This window comes from Tasmannia lanceolata, unplaced genomic scaffold, assembly GCF_043159265.1.
Source record: "Tasmannia lanceolata isolate RefF3 unplaced genomic scaffold, GAP_Taslan_0.1 ptg000006l, whole genome shotgun sequence".
NCBI classification, from domain to species: Eukaryota; Viridiplantae; Streptophyta; class Magnoliopsida; order Canellales; family Winteraceae; genus Tasmannia; species Tasmannia lanceolata.
In genome coordinates this window covers 48,423,405-48,447,430 of record NW_027518683.1, presented here as the reverse complement: position 1 = coordinate 48,447,430, position 24,026 = coordinate 48,423,405, and the positions used below count along the sequence as shown (strand labels likewise).

The following is a 24,026-nucleotide window of genomic DNA, read 5'->3' as shown; positions in this document are numbered from 1 at the left end:
GAGAAAATCTTCTGAAACCCTAACCCCAATCTTCTGATCGTCTTCTCCGGTGAGTTGATCGGAGCTCCGGCCTCATTTTTTTCTTACTTTTCTTCACTTCAAATCTGTTTTCTCTTAATTTCTTTTCATCCTTTTTATCAATCAAAACCTCTAAACATCAGATCTGAGCCAAAACCCTAACCTTCGATCCCTACTTCCTCTTCTCCGGTGAATCTCCGGCCGGCGAGCTCATTCTATCCGGCGAGCACCTTTTCGTCTCGATCTTACCTTATATCTCTTAGTTTCTTCATTAAATGCCGTTGATCTTCTCTGTTTTCTTTCCTCATACCCTAGCTCTCTTTAAATCTTAGATTTTCAACTGATGACTGATCTCAATTCCCATGAAATTCCTCTAACTTTGATAAAAGTTTGTTTGATTAGAGGTATCTTCAATAGATTGGATACAAAATTTGGAGGGTTTAAGTAGTTTCAGCATTTTTCTTTTCGAGGAGCAAGTAAAAGGAAAGAAAAAATCAGGTCTGTTCTATTGGAGTTTCGATTGAGCATCAATTTCTGCGGATTTCGTCTTTAACGGAAAGGAAAATCGTTGAATTGAGGTAATATCCCTTATTCTCTTTGTTGAATTTTTGAGAAGGTATTTTATTTTATATTTGATGAAGGATTTGTTTAATTCATGCTCAGATTTATTGAACATAAGCTCTGATTTGTTAAATATACTCGGTTATGTTGATTGCATGTTTAAATTTATTGAGTGTTTGTCTAGTTTTGTTGAATACAAACTCAGAACTGCTGGTTATGTGTTGAAAGAGTATTTAGAGCTATTGAATGTATAATGAACACCTGATGAGATTGCATGAATGCATAAGTAGGTCAGTTAAATACATGATTGTTACACGTTAGCTCATGAGTTTTGATTTTGATTGGTATTTGTGTTTGAAGTGTAATGAAAGCAAAGAAGTTGAGTTTTGAAGGAGAATAGGTTCAGGAAAAATATAAGAAATCAGTAAGTGTAATGTCATATTAGCGTGTTAATGTTGAGAACTTGTAGTGCATGTTATGTTAGTATTTTTTTTTAATGCATGAGTAGTGCAAAAATGGTTATTTAAACTAGAAAGTTATTTTCAGGACATAAATCGGATAACTTGAGGTTTTAGTACCTAATGGTAGATGAAGAGAAATCATTCTTGTTATGAATGTTTCCTAAGAAAAATCAACGTGTTTGTTCTTTGGGAATGTTTAGCATAATTTTTTTTTAGTGGTCATATTATTATTTTTTTCTCATTGGACCTTGGTAATAATGCTTTCATGTTTCCTTTATCATTCTTGAGTTTAGCATGACAAAAGGAAAATGAATTTTATGTTTTAGATAGAACAGCTGGTAAAATATCACTATGAAAAGTGCTGGTTTTTTTTTATAGTCATCAGTTGGACTTGAGGATCAGTGCATGATTATTTTATCTCTTTTGTCACTTAGGATTGCTTGGTTTTGTATTTTGGATTTGTTTTGATCCTGAGTGTATGACTGGACATCACCATTGTGCTCCAATTTTTTTTTTTAGTCATGCTGCAATTTCAGTTTGAGTTCTTATAGTAGTTTTCATCAGTTGGGAGTTTCTAGAAAGAGTCCAAAGGGCTAATGTTTAGAAAGAATTATGGCATATGTTAGGAGTTAATCTAAATCATTGAGTTTTTAGGAATAATGCCTGATGCTAATAATCATTGTGTGGAATCATGATTGCTAAGAAATGATGCATTATCCCACATACAATTTTTGACTTAGTTTGTAATGTTTCTAGCGACAGTAGTACATTACTCGAGCCCAATTTGTTACCATTATGAAAACTAGTGTGTGTGGACCCTGATCCGAGAGAGAGGTGGGGGACGAGCCCCCAACGGCTTCTGGACCTCCACATGAATGAGAGCTCTACCAAGGAATTCTCAAAATAGGTGCCACTCTCACAGCATAGCATTAGTGGCGATACAAAACGAATAAGATACATCTTGATCCGGAGCCAAGGCTCGAAACCAAGATATACCTAAAAATAACTCAGAGTCGCCATCCATGGATATGCCATGGAACCAAAACAAATGCTCTGTCTGCAACGGATAACCAGAGATGCAAAGGTCCGTGCCTGATTACGAATGGAGAAGGTCCGAAGAGCACCCCCAATTCGTCCAAGTGCAAGCACTTGGTCTCTTATGCCATTTATTATTAACCTCAAAGAGTTTTGGACGAAAATCATATGAAATGGGAACGAAATATCCCCGAGAAGACGTCTACCTAATCATACATGACTCGGGGATGAAATAATAAACACATATAAGACAAAATAAAAAATGTGTCTTCTAAACACAGCTAAGTTACACATAGGTTGTAAGAACCACCTGCATTAGCTTAGGGCTAACCTGCATTTAGTTAGGGCATATAGGGTGTCTTAAAATTTACAATTCATTGGAATTTAAATAATCGCTCAAGAAGCTTTAATAACTAGTCCGGTCTTTTAGATCGAGTCTAGGATAGAGGTCTAGGTGTCTTAGGCATCATAGCTTAGAATAGACATGAAGAACTACGTTGCTCTGATTCTTGCGGAGGCGGGGATACGTAGGCTTCTTTTGATGAATATCCGACCATCCGAGGACTCGGGCTAAATCGTTTAGAGTTTTAGGCTTTTGTTGTGTTATTGTATATTTTGTTGTGTTTTCGTATTTTCTTGTACTGATCTTATACCTTTAGCTGTAGCTTGCATATGTATGTCCATCAAAACTTAGACACCAGTTAGGCTTGTCACTCATAACCACAGTGTGAATTCCTCTTCTTAGAAATTTGAAGTAGGGTAGAGTACTGTCTTTATAGAAATATAATAATAATAGTATTTGAAGAATAGCATGATACCCATTCGGTTTAGAGAGGTGTTGGTAAAAGACTTGGTTGTCATTGGTGTGTCTTGATGAGTGCCCCATATTAATTTATTCTTAATATTCAAGGTCTTGTTCGTCTGCTCTATTTGAGAGTTTCCTCATGTCCCATAATCTTCTAGTATTCTCTTCCTTAGATTTACCACTGATCACAGTCCATTTTTTTTTAATTTCATAAGTTGAATTGGTGAATGCCTTTTGGGGCCATGTGATTATGTGTTTGAGTTGGCATCATTTTCTTAGAATGAGTGTTAAGATATTATATTGACATCACTTTGGTTCATTTTTTTTTTCTATCTATCAGATATAAGTTTTTATTTATTTATGCATGGTATTTTAATAATGTTATTGACTCGTCACCAGCCCACAATTTTCATGATACTATACATAGCATGTGTCTTGTTGAGTGGGCTAAATAGTTATTTCATATGATCATCCATACAACTTGTTATACAATCGTTTTTTATTCTTTTACTAGTTATATGATAAAGTTATTATTAGCTACTTTTACGATAAGAATATCAATAGTAAGATCATCTTTCTATGCTTATTCCAGAGAGATTTGTAGGCTTTACATGAAAATTGATATAAATATATAATCATTCTGAAATTTTAATTAGATGTTGTAGACACCCCATTTTGACCGAGCCTTAAACCCTTGTTTTGAATCAAAATTCCATTAAGCAAGTGAATTAGGATCCCAAGTTTCATCGCGAAGTAAGTTGGGATCGCCAGTAGCCTCCTATAAAGTTTTGTCGAAATCCGCTGAAAATGCCAAATAAGACGAGCTAATTTGTGCAGAGTTGTATTTATATCATTAATAGAGGGAGGGTGATTAATATAATTTGGAGTTGCCCTGGAAGGAAAATAGGCTAATATTCTAATTCCTTTAAGGAAAAAAAGGGGGGCCAAATTATCTAAATGGGGTGGCCCATCTAAGAAAGGAGAGTGTGTGCCATTTCCTATTAATTGAAGCCAAGGGGGAGTGGATTATTCAAGAGAGGGGTTGTCCCAAGGGAAAAGAGGGCCCGAATTTACCATCTCCCTATATAAACCAAAGAACTAGGGTTTAGAGAGGGTCTCTCATTTTTACCCATTTGTAGAGAGGGAGAAAAGAGAGCCGCCACCGATCATCTCCGTCCCTTCTTCCGTAGCCACCTCTCATCTTACCTTCACCGTCAGCCACCACCTCCACCACCATCACCATCTCCACCCTCCATCTGCACCTCATCCAACCCCATCTCTATCTCAGCCCATCTTCACAACAAAACCCCATCACCACCACCAATTTAATCTCCCCTGTTTTACCCCTTTTCCATTCCTAACCCACTACCTCTTCCAATCCCCACCAATCATCTCTTCCATCCCTCATCCACCAACCTCATCGGAATCCGGCATTCCTCCCTGCCAACATAACCTCCACTTCTTCTTCTTCTTCTTTTATTTTTTTTCTTAAAACCCACACTCACCATTATCACCACTTCTTCTTCTCCAGCCCGCCCATAACCTCCGATCCGATTTTCACCTAAACCCACTACCATCAGCCACCTCCCATCACCCTCTTCTCAGCCACATTCCTACAAACCCTCTTCTCGTCTCTGCCACTAACCCATAGAATCCGATCATCTCCGGCAATTTAAGTCGAACCATCGGCCAGCATTATCGATTCAGGTGATCTACGCTCATCGCAACTAGCAGTTCATCAATCAGGTAACTCAGCCCATTTCTGTTCTTTCCCTATGATTATTTGATTGTTTTCCTTGTGTTGGGCATTGTTATACTAAAAAGGGTTCGAGTCTTCTTTCGTTCTTCCCTTTCTTTGGTTGCTTTGCATATGTGATACTCGATAGTGATGTGTGGTTTTGCCTCAATATCTTTCATGCCTCGTTGAATTGCTCTTATGGTCATCCAACTTATCAGTTAATCGTGTACAATTGTTTTTGCATTGGCTTATCTTCCCTGGCTCGGAGGTAGTTTGTCCATATCTTATTTATGTGGATTTTATGGCATCTTTACTGAGAGAATCATGAGCTTTGCTTAGTCGAGGTCACCTTTCTGTCATGGTGTTGGTCATTGCACTTGTTGTTATCATTAATACAAAATAAGAATTCATTTGAACGGTTATTACAGGTAGCTGCTGTCATATAGGCTTATACACTTCATGGTTGAATTTCTTTTTTTTAAGCTATGACTCAGAGCCGCTGTTCTGTAAGCCTATATGCTTCCCTAGTGAGATTTTTGTTTTGACAAAGGCACATGGCTACAACCCCACTAGCTATGTACTTAATTGTTAAGACCTTGGGAGGAATGTGAGCTCATAATTGGTATTCTATATTGCATATCTGCTGTCCAATATTTTTGCTCCGTGGGATTTTGCTCAATTTTTAGTTCACAATTCTGCTTTGTCTTGGCACAAATCTAGCTCACTTTCTACCCAATATTTCATCCCTGTTCAGTGATATGTGGCTTTCAATTGAGTTTTGTGCATTATGTGATAGTAGAGAATGCATTGTCTTGTTTAGATAAGCAAAGGCTTAGAGGTGTAAAGAAATTGTTGATATGAGCTTTTTCTTTTGTTGAGATTGGCATTTTATTTTGTGGATTTTGGATATTTTGAAATCATGAGTACCATAGTGGGCCTTTCAGAATTTTAAGGTTAGAACTTGTGAAAAGGAGCATTGATGGTCATAATGATCTCCGAGACCGCTAATTGTTATGTTTCGATGAGGGCGACATCCCAAGCCCGTCATCCTTAGGGGACTCGCTCAATCCAAGTAGTGCTCCCCTCTTTTGTTTAGTAGGCCTACCCAACCTTTTGGATTTCTTTTAACCATTTTTTTTTTTTAAAAAGAACCCTTCTCTGGGCAATGATAAGGTTACTTGGAGCCCGTCTTTATGTTTTGTGGCTCACCGCTTCGCACTTGGATCTGCACAAGTTGATGTCCCCTGTATGCACTGAAATTTTTACTAATTGGAATTATCATAATCTTTTGATATTTCTAATACTCTTCTTATCTTAAGCATTGAGTTAGGTTCTGAAGACAATAATGAATGGACTGTTCAGGTGAGATTATCTTAAAGCTTATCATATTTGTTTAATTTTATTTAAATAAATTGTTTTAGGAAAGAAGGAGATCAGATGACTACTCTATTCGATATTATCGACATGAGTACTGTCTGATTTCAAGGCGGGATTAGAAATATTATCATGTGTATTATGATATCAGATGATTACTTTAGCATCATCTGATTTCATCCCCATATTGGGGTGGTGTTTGTGGTTGGGCATAGAAGTGTTTGATATTGTTTTTGCTTTATTAGGCTATCCAGCGGCTGGTCTGGACTAATTTATGTTGTTTATCATTTTATGATTGCTATAGGTTGTGTATTTTTTAATTGAAAATTCTTCTTTGCTTAACACTTGATTTATTTTTATAATAATCGAATGGAAATCTGAGTTTACTTGATAACCTTTTTCTTCACTTTGATTAGAGACTAACTCAGTCTTGTTAGAGCTTTGCTTGCTTGGGATCTTGGATCATTTTCTCTGTTCTTGGGGCACTTCTTTACATGTTGTGGTTCGTCTCTTTGAGACGCTATTTGCTTGTTAGGGGTTTCCCCTTTAGATTTAAGGCTTTGCCCTAGTTTGTGGTACTACTTGCGTGTTCCCTTTAAGATTGAAAACATTTAAAGGTTTAGAGCGTTGGAAAAGCTTTAAAATCCAAAAACATTAGAAATTTAAAACTCAAAAACATTTGAAAACTTTAAAACTATCAAAAACATTTGAAAAACATAAAAAACCTTTAAAAATCTAAAGTGTTGAGTGTTTCTTTTAGAAGCGTATTAGGCGAGTTCGATTTTCGAACTACGTTGGCTTGATCCTCTTTCACGAGGTACGTAGTGCAGCTTGGGATTCTTATCCCAGGTCTAGCCAAACCTTTGTAAATAAATCATTCAAACTCTTTAGAAAAGTCCAAAAATATTTCAAAACCTTGTTTTCAACAAGATCTTCCTCTAGAGTTAGGAGTTTGTCCTAGAAGGAGAGTTTTAGAGTTAGGGGTTTGTCTTTAGTTTTAGTCTTTGATTTGTTATGTACTTGTTTGCGTTTGTTTTAGAGTTAAGAGTTTCGTCCTTGGTATGTTGTTTGATTGTTGTGTGTTTTGTTTGTGTTTGTGTTAGAGTTAGGAGTCTGTTGCGCCTTCGTCCGGTCAGTTGGGGATTCACATCGCCGACTGATGACTAGGTCTAAGATGCGTTAGCAATCCTATGGTTTTCCTTAGGAAGCACAGCCTAGTTACACATAGGTTGTAGGAACCACCTGCATTAGCTTAGGGCTAATCTGCATTTAGTTAGGGCATATAGGGCGTCCTAAAATTCACAATTCACTGGAATTTAAATAATCGTACAATAAGCTTTAAGAACTAGTCCGGTTTTTTAGATCGAGTCTAAGATAGAGGTCTAGGTGTCTTAGGCATCATAGTTTAGAATAGGTGCGAAGAACTACGTTGCCTTGATTCTCGTGGAGGCGGGGATACGTAGGCTTCTTTGGATGAATACCAGACCATCCGAGGACTCGGGCTAAATCGTTTAGAGTCTTAGAATTTGTTGTTTTGTTATATTGTGTGTTTTGTTGTGTTTTCTTACTTTCTTGTACAGACCTATACCTTTAGCTGTAGCATGTATGTGTTCGTCCACCAGAACTTAGACACCAGTTAGGCATGTCACTCATAACCTAGCAATCATTAGGTGACATTTATTTCGATTCTTTTGTGTGTGCTTATTTTCATCTCCGAGACATGCATGATTAAATAGACGTTTTCTCGGAGATGCGTGTTCCCATTTCATATGATTTTCGCTTGAAACTCTTCAGGGTTAATAATAAATGGCATAAGAGACCAAGTGTTCGCACTCGGGCGAATTGGGGGCGCTCTTCGGACCTTCTCCATTCGTCACCAGGCACGGACCTTTTGTATCTCTGGTTATCCATTGCAAACAGAGCATTTGTTTTGGTTCCATGGCTTGTCCATGGATGGCGACTCTGAGTTTATTTTAGGTATGTCTCGGTTTCGAGCCCTGGCTCCGGATCAAGACATATCTCTTTCTTTTTATATCGCCACTCATGTTATGCTGTGAGAGTGGCATCCGTTTCAAGAGTTCCTTGGCAGAGCTCTCCTTCACGTTGTGGAGATCTTTGAGGATTGCAGGAGGGATCTCGCGTCCCTCGGCACAGTCCTCGGATCGGGGTCCACAGATGTGTATTTCAATACAGCAGGGAGGCATTCAGTTTTTATCATAGACTTCACTTGGAATTGATAGTACTTGATTTGGAAAATCTTATTCAAGGGTAATGGTTGAATTTTTGGTGCTATATTATTCTCTAGATCATTCATATGGTTTAATCTATATATATATATATATATATATATATATATATATATATATGTATATATATAACCTGATAAATGAATGACTAATGAATTTTTAGTAATAATTTTGACATCTAATGTAATGATTAGTATACAATTTGGAATGATTTCCTTGAGGATGACTTGGTTGGAGTAGTCGCGCGAATACATTGGGGAGGGTATTAGAATTAAAGGCCCTTGTAATGCATGTTTCTATGAGCCTATCTGTTGCTCAAGCCCAAGCCCATCGTTTAGGGGACTTACATAGTCCCAGTAGCATTTTTCTCCTCTTTTCTCTCTTCTTTAGAAGACTTCCTTAGTCTTTTAGACGACCTTAAACACTAGTTTCCTTACCATTGTAAGGGCGATGAAGGAGTCATCCCAGGCCCATCATTAGGGGACTAGCTTAGTCCATATAGCGTTCCCCTCTATTTTCTTTTCTTTTAGAAGATTCTCTAAGTCTCTTAAACAACCCTCTATCATAGTATAGGGCTCACTTAGTCTCATTATTTTGCTTCCCTTCTTCTTTTGGAGAAATATTTCGTCTCATTTGTTTTAGGGGTGTCACCTCCTTTAGACATGTTTTATCTGATTGGCGTTTTACTTGTTTGTGATCATGCTAGTTTACTTGTTTGTGATCATGCTAGTTTACTTGTTTGTGACTACGCTGGTGTACTTGTTTAAGATCACGCTAGTTTATTTGTTTGTGAATCACACTTGTTTACGTGTTTAGCATCTTTATCTCGGAATATGTTCCGAACTACGTTGGCTTGATCCTTTTCCACGAGGTACGTAGTGCAGCTTGAGATCCATATCCCAAGTCCAGCCAAACTTTGTAAATAGAATTTGTAAATCTTTCAAAAATCATTCAAAGAACTTTAAGACCTTGTTTTTTCAAAAAGATCTTCCTTTAGAGTTAGGAATTTGTCCTAGATAGAGAGTTTTAGAGTTAGGAGTTTGTCTTTGATGTGTTGTGTGTTTTGTTTGTGTTTGTGTTAGAGTTAGGAGTTTGTTACGCCTCCGTTTGGTCAGTTGGTGATCCACATCGCTAACTGATGACTAGAATATGATGCGTTAGTTTGCCTACTGTTTTCCTTAGGATACACAGCCTAGCTACACATAGGTTGTAGGAACCAACTGCATTAGCTTAGGGCTAACCTGCATTTAGTTAGGGCATATAGGGTGTCTTAAAATCCACAATCAATTGGAATTTAAATAATCGCACAAGAAGCTTTAATAACTAGTTCGATCTTTTAGGTCGAGTCTAGGATAGAGGTCTAGATGTCTTAGGCATCATAGTTTAGAATATGTGCGAAGAACTACGTTACTCTGATTCTCGTGGAGGCGGGGATACGTAGGCGGCTTGGGTGAACATCATACCATCCAAGAGTCGAGGAGTACATTTAGAGTTTAGGAATTTCTCTTGTTGTATTGTATGTGATGTCGAGTTGTATTGTATGTTTTGTTGTGTTTTCTTAGTTTCCTGTACAGACCTTATACCTTTAGCTTTAGCATGCATGCGTTTGTCCACCAGAACTTAGACACCAATTAGGCATAACACTCATAACCTAGTTGTACTTAGGAGACACTTCTTTTATTTTCTTTGTGTGTGCTTATTATTCATCTCCGAGACATGCATGATTAGATAGATATTTTTTTGGAGATATTTGTTCCCATTTCACATGATTTTCGCTCAAAACTCTTCAAGGTTAATAATAAATGGCATAAGAGACCAAGTGCTTGCACTCGGACGAATTGGGGGTGCTCTTTGGACCTTTCCCATTCGTAATCAGGCACGAGCCCATATATATATTTCTAGTTATCCATGGTATACAGAGCATATTTGTTTTTGGGGTTCCATGGCCTATCCATGGATGATGACTCTGAGTTAGTTATTTTAGGCACGTCTTAGTTTCGAGCCCTGGCTCCGGATCAAGATATATCTAGTTTATATCGTCACTCGTGCTATGCTGTGAGGGTGGCACCTATTTCGAGAGTTCCTTGGTAGAGCTCTCCTACATGTGGAGATCTTTGAGGATTGCTGGTTATTCGTTCCTCAGCACTATTCTCTCAGATCGGGGTCCATAGACTCTAGCAGGACATCATTCACTCTAAGTGATGCAGATATTAGGATTTATTTTCATATTATTTACTTTTTCGTATTTTTATTTCAATGTTATTAGTTTCTAGGATTTTATTTTCCATGTTATTTAGAATTAGGAATTTTAGTGTTTTAGGAATTCTTATTTGAGTAGGTTTCTATCTTTTAGGTTGTTAATTGCCTATTTATAGGCCTCTTTACAGCTTATTTTGTAACTTTTTGATGATTATTGATATTGAATAAAGATTAGTCTCCCTCTAATTCTGGTTTCTTCTTCTTTTTTCTTCTCTTCTCTCCCTAAATTCGTCTATTCTTCTGGTTATTTTCGTCTCTTCTTCTCCTATTCTTCTAATTATATCCCATTTTGTCTATTTCTCTCCCATTTCCTCAATTTCTCTTCACGGTGCTGCATCACTAAGTCACCCCGTGGATGGCATGTGTGATCCTTCACAACGTTTAGGGCCACATAATATTCATTAAAATTGTACTCCGTGTTTCGTTGTTGTCGTCCCGAGACTAAAATGAAGGATACAAACATAACTAGGCAAAAAATCATGAAGGCTTTAAGAATTCGACTACAAAAAACGTGCATATTTGGAAAATCCAGAAGGAAATGCTTTCATTTATTACAAAGAATCCAGAAGCATCCAGATGTAAGATCGTAAAGTGGGAAATGGTACAATGGAGCGGATTTTTAGGCTTTGAGTATTCGGGATTTTGTGTTTTTTAAACCATTATAAATATAAGGACAACTATTAGGCGATAAAGAGTGAAAAAATGAGTGGATTTTTTTTATGGGTAAGCTGGGATTAGGCGGACCCCTATCAGAATATTGAATAAAGAAAGATATACAATAGCAACATGACCATTGTCCAATATTTAGAACAATGTCTAAGGAAAAAGGAAGAACAACAGGGGTCATGATATCCTTGAAGATAAACTCAAAACAAGTAAGAGAAAAGAAAATACATGACATGGACACGTGATCCCTATAGCAAGACCCCATATTTAGGTGAAGCCTTGTTTACTGTGATCCAAGAGATCTATCATCTTCTAGCCATACTTCCTTATTCTCTGGTTTTTCCTCAACTCCTGAACCATTGAGGGTTGGCCCGTTAATTTCGTTAGGATGGAAGCTGGAAGATAGCCCACTTGTCGGCAAAAGTTTTCCTTTTTTCCTTTGGACTTTTTGCCATGAGTCTTCTTCAGTGGGGTTGGATTTCAATTGGAAGAATGGTCCTTCCATATTCCGATTTTCTACTTCAATGCGGGATGTCTCTTCCTCCAGGATATCTGTTACGTGCCTAATTGGTCGTAACACAAATAAGCAAAAACAAAATAGAAAAGAGGGGGAGAGAGGTTGATTCAAGGCAACCGGACCTCTTAATGGCTCGATTCAAGAGGAACCATCACTCTCCAAAACAAAGTTTCTTTTGTTGTTGCTGTAAAAATCTCCTTCTTCTCAATTCATTGAAATACAAACTTAAATACAACTATAAAGGTAGTTTTAGATAACTACCCCACTAACCCACTTACATATTGTTAACTAACCAACTTCTCCAAAAGCGTAAGCTGTTGGAGAAAGTTGTTACTTATCTTTTATACTTTGACACTCCCCCGCACGTGTGTCCCACTTGGCAAACACGTGGCACATGTGGTCCTACTTTGGGCCGACCATTGCATGTGAATTTTTGCTATCCAAGAGGTTTGAACTCGAGACCTTTGGCTCTGATACCATGTTAACTTACCAACTTCTCCAAAAGCCTAAGCTGTTGGAGAAAGGTGTTATTTATCTTTTATACTTTGACACATATCACATAGGAATAACTTCATCCACAACCTAAAATACATAACAACATAACAACCACTACTTAAATGCATATAGCATTCCTTCCCCCTTAGAAACAACCTTGTCCTCAAGGTTGATTTGATGGAGAAAATATGTTATTCCACCGCGGTCCCAAATCCTATGTGACATAATTTTGTTGAACATCAAAATTGACACCAAGTCTTCACGTTCTTCATAAATAATGATCGTGATCTTTCGAATCTCACTTTGGAAATCTGTTGTGATCAAAGTTTCCGCTTTTTTCTCTATTAATTTTTCATGATCATCAATTGCCGCTTTTTTCATGATCAGCAATTGCCGCTTTTTTCTCTGTCCGAACATCAAAATCTTCAATCTAAATCCTTCCTTCATCTCTGCGTATTTCCTCTATCGTTGTGCTGATTTTTTTTAAGCCTTCCATAAATTGACATTGTTCTTCCATCATCTTCAAAGCAAGTGCTTTAATCTTTTGCAGATCGTCATGTATTGATTCCCAAAAATTCTAAAGACGCAGCCATGGCGCAGGATCTTTCGCTCTGATACCAATTTGTTACATGCCTAATTGGCCGTAACACAAATAAGCAAAAACAAAATAGAAAAGAGGGGGAGAGAGGTTGATTCGAGGCAACCGGACCTCCTAATGGCTCGATTCGAGAGGAATCATCACTCTCCAAAATAAAGTTTCCTTTGTTGTTGCTGTAAAAATCTCCTTCTCAATTCATTGAAATACAAAACTTAAATACAACCATAAAGGTAGTTTTAGATAACTACCCCACTAACCCACTTACATATCACATAGGAAATAACTACATCCACAACCTAAAATACATAGCCACATAACAAACGCCACTTAAATGCCCATAACAGTATCTAGCAAGCCCAAAACAGAATATGAGTTGTGGGTTTGGATATCTGGGAGATTTGCATCTGTTTCTGATTGAATGGAGTGGACATTCGATTTTAGTTCAGCTATCTTCTATTCTGGTTTTGATTGCTTGGCTGACTCTGCCACATCAAAGTGCCACATCAAAGTTGTGGGTCTATTTCCTTTGTATTGGTCTTCTTATTCTCTCGGATTATGCATTTTTAAGCTATAAAATAAGGGAACAGCTGGACATAAAAACCAAAATATGAGTTTCTCTAGTCGAGTTGTCTAGTTTCCGATGTCTCAACCCTAAACTGACCCGATTTCAATTTGAGTTTGCCTTTTCCAACCCTTATCCGACCCAGTGTTGACAAATCCCAACTTGCCCCAAACAATAATCGGGTTGAACCCGACGGGTTCGGTCCGATATGAGTTGCACCCCTAATGGGAATGTTCAATAGATCATGACCGCATTCTAATAAAGAACTAGTTTGGTCTCATGGAGAATGGATATCTCATGCAAAAAAAAAAAAAACTAGTTTAATTGCCGGACTCAAGCCTTGGAATCGACACCCTATTCTGATTCCGCCTAATTCCAACATTCAATTAAAAAAATGAACGGAATCAAAAGGACGCAGATGGTACCAGGATGAAATCATAAAGCTAATTTTATTTTCTAGCATGCATAAAATAACAATAAATTGAATACAGAGAAATCTAGAAAGGAAAATTGAGATCCATTTCTCTCTTAGTTCCATAAAACAAATACCGGACGTAACAGCAAAGGAAAATTCTAGAAAAAAAACATGGCGGCATTGCTTGCATTAATTTGAAACCATAATTGTTTCTTTCATCTTCGAATAATCTGATACCCAAATTCAAGATAAGAAAACAAATAGAGAGAGTGTGTGTGGGAGAGAGATGGTTAGAGAAAGAGATAAAGAGAGATAGAGACTAATGACAAGGAAGATCGAGAGAAAGAGAGGATGAGAGAGAAAGAGACTCTAGATAGAGAGAGAGAAACTAAGAGAGATGGACCGAGAGAAAGAGAAAGAAATAGATAGAGAGATCTTCCAAAATAAAGTGCACAGCTTACCTTTGGCCGAAAATCGCCGTAGAGAGAGGGAACATCTGCAACCCTTTTTCAGCGAGAACGGAGACAAGGGAAGAAGGGGATCTCTTTTGTAAGAAGACGAAGAATGCAGTTAAAGAAAATGTTTCAAAAGAAGAAAGAACGGTACATTAAGAATGTCTCAAAAATAGGCGAGATATATTTTTCAAACAACTGGAAAAATTAAACATCATCACCACCCATTGCCCTTCTTCAGGAAGAAATTAAATACGGACAAAGTGTAGATTTGGATATTTTATAACTGGGTAATACTCCTTCCAAATTTTTCTTGGGGTCAATCGTCCCCTTGCCGACAATCCAGACCCAGCTAGAGAGTGTCTATTAAGAATGATCTTAACAATATATGTTTTAGCATTTTCCTAATCAATAATGTTTATTTTATGCTTATGAATGTTCAAAACTACAAAAAGTTGAGGCTCTAATAACCAATATCATTGCTGGCCGCATTTTATATAAGTTCTTACAAAGTATTACTTGTCATATATGTTTTGTCTACCTCCCCACCCCAATCCTAGCCATGTGACACTTCCTTTGTCTAACTCGGTCTTTGTCCTGCCCACATTTCTACTGCACCAGGTTTTATATCTATATGTTTGGAAAGAAAAGAAAAATTAATAGACATTCTATTGCCATTGTCAAGCTAGAATCTAGTGTTGCCGTTAGGCGTGCAAGTTTGGCCCTGTTAGTTCTGACCCCCCTGAGCCCGAACAAGGTCAGGGCTGGATTTTCCAACCCTGAGGGTGGGTCAGGGTTCATTTTTTTAGACCCTGACTCAGGTCGGGTTGGGTTCTGGGTTAATGCGGGTACCTTGACCCGGCTCGACCCTAAGTTTTCTATTATAGAATTGAACCATCTGTGCATGTTTCTTTGCTAACGTTTTCTATTATCTTGGATTGATGTTTCTTTAGATTATTATTACTAATTGTCTCTGTTGCCCGTCATCTTGTTGAATTCATATTGTCTTATTTTGTTCCCTTTCTCTGTTTATTGATCATTTTGTTCTATATGATAAGTGGTTGCTTTATTTTTGGCACTCTTAACAGGTATTTACACTAGGGTCAATTAGGGCCGGCCCGGCCCGGCCCTACCCAATCAGGGCGGGCCAGGGTCAGCACTGAGCCCTGTAGGGCGTGCAATGGGTTGAGGTTTTTCGGCCCAAACTCAGGGTCAGGGCGGGTCAGGGCCGAGATAATGGGATCCAGGGTTGGACTAGGGTTTTGAAAAACCCAACCCTGTTGCAGCCCTAGTTGCCGTCATATATGCATCATACATCCGTACCCGAGCCATTGCCATGCCAGGGTCCATGGCTACTAGGAAAGCCACAACAAATTCATTTGAAGATATTGGAGCATGTTTTCTATATACCTACATGCAGTATATATTCATTTATAATATATTTTGAACAACATTGTTATTCACTTGTATTTACTTTGAACAATATTTCCTAAGAAGGTATTTTTTTTATATGAATAGATTTTTTGCATTAAGTATTAGAAATAAGTGTATATATTATCAACATATAAACAATGTTGGTTCCTAGCTCGAGCAACAAGATACAAGAGATTATAAATTTATTGAGCATTAATTATTAGAGCCCCAAATGTACATGCAAGGTTTGACATTCAACAACAAAAAAATCGCATTATTAGATCTTAATGTTGCATGATTCATATATTTTTGGGGCCATAGGATTATCCAAAACAAGCTCTATCAATGCCAAAGGGTGCGCCTCAATGTATGACATTGAGCTTTTTGCCCTACTAAAGCATTCCGAGGAGTTGTTATATTAAATTGGATGAGGAATGCTTGGGTAGGGCTACACCTTGTCCTAATATAGTGAGGCACACTCACTATTACATAATGGGTCTATCCGTCCAACATTCACTAAAATGTATTTTTGGTCATTAGATATAGTTATTGTTTTCCACCTTCCTAAGTAGGCAAAATAACCGGAATAGAATTGTGTAGAGCGACTGCCTCATTCCAAAAGAAAAACATAAGTCGAGGTTTTAGATGCATGGAATTAGAGATCCGAAGAAACGAGTAGAATGTGTTAGGATCAGGGAATGTCATTCTCTCCTAATTTTCCAATTTCATTATCCGAAATGAAAAAAACATAGAGGAATCGTCGAGAATGGTTAAGGAACACAACCAAAACCTACATGTAAGCAACTGTCCACTTTCAAGGAGAAAGCACCATAGTGACTTCAATTATGATGGTGATTCTTTACTATTAGACTTAAGATCCGTTGGATTATCCTATGATGGCCCGTCATATCAATGGTCTCAGTCAAAAACATACATTTTTTCTTTCATGATGGTGCTTCTTCGAATCATTGCAAGGGGCGGCAAATAATCTCATTCTTTTTTGCAAGAACATGGGAAGCATCTTCTTCAAGTCATTGGAATTCCAGCATAGGGTCTCTTACATGAATGTTCAACTCAACCAAAGGAGGTGCCCGTCAATCCTGTTTGGAGATACAATACATCACCAAACAGGGGCGGTGCGAGAATATGTGAAATAGTTCTCAACGTTGATGTTGGACATACGGGACATGACATGTCGAAGAAAGACAAGCTCTTTCAATTCTTGAGGGTCTCAAGCCTTGGGCTTCATTTTTTACTCGGAGTAGCAAATTCATTGAGTTTTAAAAACTAAAAAAATCTACTTTTGATTTATTGGAAGAGACAAAACCTAATTAGGACCATGACTGGAGAGCTCTTCAAAATTGGTTTCCTCCTTATGGTCTAATGGGCATTGCCCATAGATAACCTGCCAAGAGATTTTCATCTCTTGCTAGGATAAGGGGTGCCAGTTTCAAAGTTCTATCTCGCCCAGATGTACTCGTTCAGTTCATTTTCAGCATATTCATGCTATGTTCTCTAAGTCTAAAATGCCACTTGAATGGTGGCTTGGTCGACGGCGACCTCTAAATCCATATCTGCGGGGAGTAATGATAGACTTTTTAAGGCATGAAATGAAGCCCAAGGAGTTGAAGCTTCACTCCATTCATCTTCTGTTGCTTTAGATTTAGCCTTTTCACTCCCTGATCTACGCCCTCAATGCTCTTATAGCTTTTACCGGTCTACCACTTTTTCCGAGATCAAACCTTAGAACTTGATCGGTTCCCCCATCATTCTCTCCCTATCACCTTTACATGCAGCTACACGTCTCCTGTAAGCTCCCCATAATTGAAAGAGAAACAACTTTCATTTTAGAAAAGGGAAGGGAAGAGGATCCGATGGAGTAGGCCCGTGGAAGACAAAAACGGAAAGATAGATAGGAGAAAATGTTGCTTTCCCGTCGAACATATATGTAGTTTGGCCAATTTATCTAAACTCATTTTTCTATGAATTTATTTCCCAAATAAAACATCTTCCCCGCTTTCTAGAAAATTTACCACCCTATTAGACCTTGCATTGTTTTTCCTTAGAAAACACAAGTTTATATTTTCCCTACACACACACCCAAACGAAGCCTTCATCTATCAGGCCATGCTAAGAAGGCTTATGCTCCTGGAATTTCTCCCGAAGGAAAGTAAAATTGTTGGAAATGATTTAAAATCTAAAAGCTTTTGTTTAATTAGGTTTATTATTTATTTCAGTTTTCTCCTAATTTTTTGGTAAGTTACTATTGAGAGATATCTTAGGAGATTTGGAGCTGTTAGAGAGAGAGAGAGAGAGAAAGAGAGATTTTAGGGAAGTGGGAGACAGTTTCCTAATCCTCCTTTATTTCGATAACGGCTTTCTCACTCTAACGTTAACTCTTAAGAAGGAGAAAATATCTTCTTCTACATAGAGATCTCTCTTCTAAAAAATACCAACCAGTTTTTTTTATGGAAAAACCCCCTCATGTTAATTTTGGTTTCACATTTTATCTTGTTACACTTCATTGTTTTTGCGATACGGGCGATTAACAAGTTTGTGGGATCAATTCCCTGCACGGAGAGATCCGGAAGGATGATTGAATCTTGGGAGCCAAAATCCTGTAAACCCAGTGCAGACAAGGGCGTTTTGACTCTAAAAATAGTGTCATTTATGACGTGCCTCAATCCATTAAAACAGGCTATTTCTAACCTTTCTTGATTAATTTACTTTTATTATTTTAATAGATTAGATCTATATTAATTAATATTAACAGAAATTCCTAAAGATAGATTTCTTAACAAAATTCTCCAACAATTTTAGAGTCTAAACATAAGGAATTTTCTGTTAATATTATATATATATATACATATATATATATATATATATATATATATATATATATATATATATATATGAGTTTTTGGCCCTCGACCGCACCTAAGCTTGGTGCGGTCGAGCGCACACTCTTATTCTTCTATAAAAAAATGGTTTCTACACACATGTGTAGACAAGTTATCTACACACTAGCTTAAAATACAGTGGAGGGCATATTGTTTGGGTGATCCAAACATTCATTTGATTGGCCCTCACATAGATAGGGTGTCCATAAAAAATCAGCTACATAGGATCATCTTAACCCTACGATTTGTGGAGATAAAATGGACGTGTATAAACCTTCACAAATCTGTCCATTTTTTGCCTCAACGGTTCGAAGGGTTAGGATGATCCTATGGTTTGGATCACCCAAACAATGTGGGCCTCCTATGTATTTTAAGCTAGTGTGTAGATAACATATCTACACGTGTGTAGAAACCGTTCTTATATATATATACAGCACACAGTAACAATTTTAGACACGATACTGTTTAGAAATTTTTGTTAATGTTAATTTGATTAAGAAATGGCTTTTGCTGTCATCTCTTTTACACTTTGATGCTGATTTAGGAATATTTTGGTTTTGATACTATCATTGATATTTTCCAGTATATCTGAATTTTTGTGTTAATCTCTAATTTTGTGATTCAGGATTTACCCTGCGATTTCGGATATTGGAATCTGTAATTTTTTCACAGAGAGATAGTAGAGGAAGAAAAGGGTAGAGAGAAATTAAAAATAGGGCTTTTGGAGATCTCGCTGGGAACGGCTCATCTTGTCGGGTTGAAAGGCACACCAATTTTCTCTCTAATCGCCCTTAATATCTTAGGCTGTAATTAATGGGTTTTTTTACAACCACCTCCCCCCCCCCTACCCCCAATTTAATATTGACACCCATGTTTTCAGCTTATGTGAATATTTTTAAAATTCACATATGAATTTCTGATGTAAATGTGTACTGTTCATAGTTCTTTTGTAACCACATCAATAACAGAAATGTGCGTGAGCAATTCCAACCTTTGATCCTCTGTGGCAATACAATATGGCCTAGATAATCTTGGTTTCTATTCCAATAGAACATCCCAACCTTATGAATAGGCCATATAGAAATCAATGATCTAGGTTCTCTTGGTGGTCTCACCGAGTGGATGAATCAGATGGGCTCTTTAAAACAAGTTTTTGACCTTTGATATGGTCAAGTTAGACAGTGATGGCTTTATATATAGCATTACAGCTACCTCCTGCCCCAAGAAATTGACAAATCATTTTCTCTACTTGTTTTATGAATCTGCTCCATTGATCATCATGGATATTTATGCTTCCATAGCTTGTATCTTGAACAGTGACTAATCATATAGAAGGTAATGCCTGCTGAACTACAGATTGAGATTGATAAATATCTAAATAATATAATTTGTAGATTATGTCATATCATGAAAAGCTTACAGTTTTGTATGTTGTGTGAGGGTGCACATTAGCACAAATAGAGCAAATTATCATGTTCACTAAATGCTCTAATGTGGGGGTATTTGAAATTGTTGCGGGGATTGAAACTTATGAAAATATGACATTTGGTTTGATATTCCATGCCTGTCTATGCTAGATATTATTTATTAAGCATAATGGATGATTATAATGAGTGGCATTATCAAGATGCAAATATGATAGCCATACCCATATCTTAGGTGATATGATTGGCACAATCACAATGTGAAAAGGTCTTTTAGACACAATTCAAATATAACTCTCTCATAGAGTGATGGCTTTAGACTTCATATAGTGTGAAAGCAATATAATTAGAAAAACTAGCTCAAAGGCTAGTGAAAAATCATCGGGGGATTGAGACTGAAGCCCATAAGGTAGTCATCGCAGTGGACACCCAACCTCTGTGATTGGAGATCCCATGAAGGAGGTTAAATGAGTAAAAATGAAGCTGTAGGATGGCTTGAAGGAGCACTGAATATTTTGAGGGGTATTCCCTAGTCTCATTCCTATGGTGACAGTGCTCATTACTATGAAGGTATTAGGTTGAGTTTATCTCTTAATCAGTCCAAGGCAGGATTCTGCAGGGTGTAGGTCATGGCGCACCCTTGGAGGACTCACCTATGTGAGTGTGGTAGTGAGGTCGCTATTGTGGGAAGTTGGGCCACTCCCTAAAGACACTCAGGAAAACAAGATAGGGCTCATGACCGTAAAGGGCCAAACTAATTAGAACTCAAGTAATTGCTCGTACTGTGTGTGTGGTAAGATGAAGTCTGAACCTAAGGACTTAGTTCAAGACTTAGTTCACTACGACTCCTTCAGATGGAATCTTACCAACACTAAGTGTAGGTTCAAGTCCGGAAGACACCCCATTGCACAGTAAAGTCGCTTGCCTGTTTATTTAAATTTTAAATCATGTGGGGGATTGTTGGAAATGATTTAAAATCTAAAAGCTTTTGTTTAATTAGCTTTATTATTTATTTGAGTTTTCTCCTAATTTTTTGTTAAGTTACTATTGAGAGATATCTTAGGAGATTTGTAGCCGTGTGTGTGTGTGTGTGTGTGTGTGTGAGAGAGAGAGAGAGAGAGAGAGAGAGAGAGAGATTTTAGGGAAGTGGGAGACGTTTCCTAATCCTTCTTTATTTCGATAACGGCTCTCTCACTCTAACATTAACTCTTAAAAAGGAGAAAATATCTTCTACATAGAGATCTCTCTTCTAAAAAATGCCAACCAATTTCTATGGAAAACCCCCTCATGTTAATTTTGGTTTCACATTTTATCTTGTTACACTTCATTGTTTTTGTGATACGAGCAATTAACGAGTTCGTAGGATCAATTCCCTGCACGGAAGAGACCCTAAAGGATGGTTGAATATTGGGAGCCAAACGTCGGTAAACCTAGTGCAGACGAGGGCGTTTTGACTCTAAAGATAGCGTCATTTCTGACATACCTCAATCCATTAAAACAGGTTATTTCTAACATTTCCTGATTAATTTACTTTTATTATTTTGATAGATTAGATCTATATTAATTAATATTAACATAATTTCATAAAGATTGATTTCTTAACAAAATTCTCTAACAAAAATGACATCATTTCCCAAGCAGAAACAAAGTAGAAGGAAAAAACCCATGTACTTTCTCTTTCCTCTTGATTAGGGAGGAAACTCATGTAAAACCTAGAATCATGGTATTCAATGAAAATGCCTAATCACAAACACAATAACGGGATGTAATGAATTAATACGAAGGAACTTACCATACAAATAACTAGAATACAAAAAAGGATTAGGTAACTTACCTCGATTGGCCAGGGCGTCGGTGATTGACCTCAATCCGCCGTGGCGGTGGTCGATTGGGCTGGGTCTTCTATTGTCTCTCTTGTCTGCATGATCTCTGTTGGGGGGGGGATCTCTTTTTGGTCAAGATAGATGGCAGTAGAGACCAACCCCTTTATTTATAGAAAAAGATCTCCTAGGTTTCCACTTACATTAAACCCTAATGAGATTAATCTATTTAACCAACGGATGTAGTTGAATCTAGGGCTACACTAATCATCAATGTTTCAATCGAGATGAGATACACTGATTACCCTTATATCCTTCATTGATTATTGTGGAAATGGGTAACTCCAGTAATTTCACACTTAATCTCATTCTTCAATCTAGACTGTCTATCTTAGATCAATGATGGCCCGCATAAGATCTTACAACTCAAGATACAATTATTTGGAAAATTCATTGGAGACGAGGAAAGTAGAATGAACGAATGCATGACAACCAAACATCACTAGGAAGGGAAAATGATTTTATTTTACTTTCGTTTTTTTCACAATGCTTCTCATCTTGCAATTCTCGGGATAGGTAAATCTGATAGAACGAAATCGCAAAAGCGGGTTCAACCGTATAAAGTGTATTTAAACTCATCCATATGCAAAACACTACCGTATAAAGTGTATTTTTTTTAAAAAAAAGGCTCACTTGGTCACCTTTTTAAAAGATCCAAACCGTTCATTTATTGGCCATAAAATCTCCTCCAACCAGGTTTAGATCTTTGAACAAGGTAGGACCCACTCTATTTTGTAAAAAATAAAATAAAAAATACGTGCATGCACATACGGACACCGTATATCACGTATTTATTAAAAAATTCATTGTGTCACACCTTGTTCGAAGATCCAGAAGGTTAACTTATTTTGTCCTATTATTTAATTCATATGAGGTGGCTGCTCTGAATTGCAACAGCCAGCCGCAGAATGCCTTTCTGCTAAGGTCCCTAGCAAATCCCTTTATTCCGAACGCCTGTTATTATATTTCTGTCTCTCTTCCTTATCGAGTTGGGGGATCAGAAATGCAGAGCGAAATCACAACATCAGAACCTTTTCCCGTTAGAAGGCTCGAAATCACAGACAAAAACAAGGGTTTCATCGACCTACTAGCCCAACTCAGTCTCTGCGACTCAGTTTCCGACTCGGAATTCCAAACCCGATTCCAAGAACTCAGCTCCCATGGCGAAGACCACGTGATCTGTGTAATCGAAGATGAGAAATCCCAGAAAATCATTTCCACCGGAAGCATTTTCATCGAAAAGAAATTCCTCAGAAATTGCGGAAAGGTCGGTCACATAGAAGATGTAGTTGTAGATTCAAGTGTCCGAGGAAAAAACCTAGGGCAAAAAATCGTACGGTATCTCTCTGATCACGCTAGATATATGGGTTGTTATAAGGTTATTCTCGATTGTAATGTTGAGAATAAGGGTTTCTATGAGAAATGTGGATTTGAGGAGAAGAGTATTCAGATGGCTATGTATTTCGAATGATCGAAGCGAAATTGAAGAGGGCTTTTTTTTTCTGTGATTGGTAATGTAGGGTTTTTGTTGGTTTTGTTTTGTTTCCTAAATTTCTGGATTTTAGAAGCTAAAAAGTGGATTTTATACGCTAAAACTTGGATTTTACAATCTTGAAAATGTACAATCCAGGTTTCAACTTGTAAAATCCAGGTTTTAGATTGTAAAATCAAGGTTTTAGCTTCAAAAATTCGAGGATTTTATAATCCTGGATTCTAAAATCCTTTTATCTCGAGTGATTGAAGTGGGTTTTTTCGTCTGTGATTGGTAATGTAGGGTTTCTTTTCTTTGCTCAATTTCTGGAAAATGGGGATGTTATAGTTAACGTCCTGGATTTTACACGCTGAAAACTGGAGTTTACAAGCTAAAACTTGGATTTTACAATCCTGGAAATGTACAATCCAGGTCTGAACTTGTAAAATCCAGGTTTTAGATTGTAAAATCAAGGTTTTAGCTTTAAAAATTCGAGGATTTTACAATCCTGGATTCTAAAATAATTGTATTTCGAGTGATTGAAGCAAAATTGAAGTGGGTTTTTTTGTCTGTAATTGGTAATGTAGGGCTTTTTTTTCTTTTCCCTATTTGTGGAAAATGGGGATTGTATTGTTACCCTTGAATTTAGGCACTTCCACCCATGTCAAATTTGTCACTCTGTCCTATCAAACAGGACAGATTAACATGGGTGGAAGTGTCCAAATTCACCTTCCGG

General features: G+C 37.4%; 1 long non-coding RNA gene and 1 pseudogene across 1 annotated transcript; both read left to right on the top strand.

Moving 5' to 3' along the window:
- On the top strand, positions 1-15,713 carry LOC143878663 (uncharacterized). The gene is made up of 2 exons (XR_013251074.1): positions 1-596; positions 15,291-15,713. It is a non-coding gene; the product is annotated as an uncharacterized LOC143878663 (long non-coding RNA).
- Positions 15,714-22,791: 7,078 nt separating this feature from the next.
- LOC143878662 (glucosamine 6-phosphate N-acetyltransferase pseudogene) lies at positions 22,792-23,354 on the top strand (annotated as a pseudogene).
- Positions 23,355-24,026: the final 672 nt, after the last annotated feature.